The sequence below is a fragment of the Pteropus alecto genome, unplaced genomic scaffold, assembly GCF_000325575.1.
Source record: "Pteropus alecto unplaced genomic scaffold, ASM32557v1 scaffold53, whole genome shotgun sequence".
In the NCBI taxonomy this organism is placed as follows: Eukaryota; Metazoa; Chordata; class Mammalia; order Chiroptera; family Pteropodidae; genus Pteropus; species Pteropus alecto.
Window position 1 is genome coordinate 3787325 of NW_006434366.1, and position 2215 is coordinate 3789539.

At 52.5% G+C, this 2215-nt stretch overlaps 1 non-coding gene across 1 annotated transcript; it reads left to right on the forward strand.

Moving 5' to 3' along the window:
* Positions 1-161: 161 nt before the first annotated feature.
* Positions 162-234, forward strand: TRNAG-UCC. The gene has a single exon. It is a non-coding gene; the product is annotated as a tRNA-Gly (tRNA).
* Positions 235-2215: the final 1981 nt, after the last annotated feature.

Sequence of the window (2215 nt, forward strand, 5' to 3'; positions counted from 1 at the left end):
CTCTAATTTACTGCCAATACTTCACACAGAGTCGTTAAAATGCCACCTCCCGGACTAGGATGCTAAAACATAGAAATCAGAAGAAAGAAAAACAAAATCCCATTTTCCTACCACCTCCAGGCAATAATTGTGAAATCGTAAAAATCGCTATCACCGGACGTGGTTCCACAGTGTAGTGGTTCACACGTCTGCTTTCCATGCAGAAGGTCCTGAGTTCGAGCCCCAGTGGAGCCACAGTCCACGGCCTCCGGCCACGCCACCCTGTCTGATCCTGGAAGCTAGGCAGGGTCGGGCCTGATTAGTACTTGGATGGGAGACCACCTAGGAAGACCAGGTGCTGTAGGCGTAAATAATAAAAATAAATTTTAAAAAAGAAAAAAAAATCAGTCTCATGCGCGTAATTTTTCTAACGAAGAGGAAAGTCGCTCAAGCAAAGCTTGTCCTCTCTGTGCCGCTCAAACCCAGTCCCCTTTTCCCATCTTCTCAGTTAGAAAAATAAATTCCTGTAAATGTTTTCATCCCTCCTGGACTTTAAGAGGAATGAACGCGTTCACATTCTGCAGGCGAATGGTAGACAGCAGACCTTCCCCGTGTGAGCTCGTGCCCTGTGCCGACCTCACGGGGCCTTTGGAAGGCACACGGCGGAGGCCCCGGACGCAGAGAGACCAAGACATCATTAAAGGACTGAAGTATTTTCACCAAGACCCTTTAACTTGAAATAATGGTCATTTTGACATTTTTATCTAAGCTGTGATGTCTCTTCTGACGTTACTAAAATAGATTACAGAATTAGAAGCAAGTGTTAGTGACGAAGGCTGTGGGGCCACGTTGCCACCCAGCCAGAGAGGTGCATCTGGCCGTATTCCACAGGGACCCCAGCATCCCGAAAGCTGCGTGTGGTCCCTCAGAAGTCAGGACCGGATCACAGGACAGCTCTCCGTACCGGCGTGAATCCTAACAAGATTGCGTCTCCTGTGTCCAGACTACTATTATGCACTTAATAGAGCCGTACGTTTTGATCAGCTCGGGCTGGCACAGCGTTGGAGGTGCTGGGGGTGGCTGTTAGCGATGGCCATAGCATAGCGGTGGCTCGCATGTCTTGTGCTTTTGCCACATGCTGGGCATCACGCTCAGCTTTTCAGCTTCTCTCTCTCATTTAATCGCACAGTACGAGGCATGTCCTGTCTGGGGTACGAAGGCGATGCCGCGTAACTCGATGTCACACCGTAGAGATGTGTGAATTATTGAATACATGCAACGAATTGACATTCTCAGAAATATTCCCCGGAACCAGGGCGCGGTTCGTCAGCACATTCGCATTGCCACCACGCCCACGGTCTTTGTCACTCCGGGTCCTATGAGAGACGTACACCGTGGCGCCGTTAGACGTGCGAGGTATTTCCGAGGGAGAACACCTATGAGGGGAGGGAAGGAGCCAGGGAGAGACGGACCGTGCTTCCGGCCCAGCCCTGGTGCAGGGCAGAGGGAAGGAGTTTCGTGAGGCCCCGGTGGAGTCCCCAGCCACCACCTGCCGTCAGAGAAGCCCCAGCATCCCCGGAATGGGGCCGTGTCGGTACTTCTCCCACGCTCGGTCGTTGGCTGAGACCTGTCCGGGAGAGGCATGGCCTGGATGCAGACACGATGCTGGGATGCAGAGCCCGGCCGCTGGGGGTCTCCATCAGTGACGCTGGCCACCACCATGGTCAGGATGCACCTGCGCGTGGAGGCCAGACGCAGAGGCCAGCTCAGCCTGGTGTTGACCACGGACTGCAGGGTGGTCCAGTTCATTCCTGCAAGCATTCTCTCAGTCACACATTCATTCTTCAGCAAACATTTATTGTATATGAGCGTGCAAGAGAGCCTGCCCCTTTCAGAGGAGAACCAAAGGCAAATAACGGCACAGATAAATGTGAAATTATAACCGTGGTACGAAAACCTTTCGCATAGATATGACAGTGTCTACCCGAGAAAGCTTCTCCGAGGAAATAACGGTTGAGCAGAGGTCTGCAGGATCAGCAGGCTTTGACCGAGAGATGAAGGAACAAGCAGGGGGCAGCAGGAGCCAAGGTCCTGTGGTGAGAGGGAGACAGACAAATGCGGAAGGTGAGGGAGACCTCGAGTTCTGTCTTGAACAAGCTGAGTTGAAGGCATCTTCGAGACACTCAGGAGGGGGTGTGGAGTAGAATTGGGGCATCAGACGAGCAGAGACTGTAGG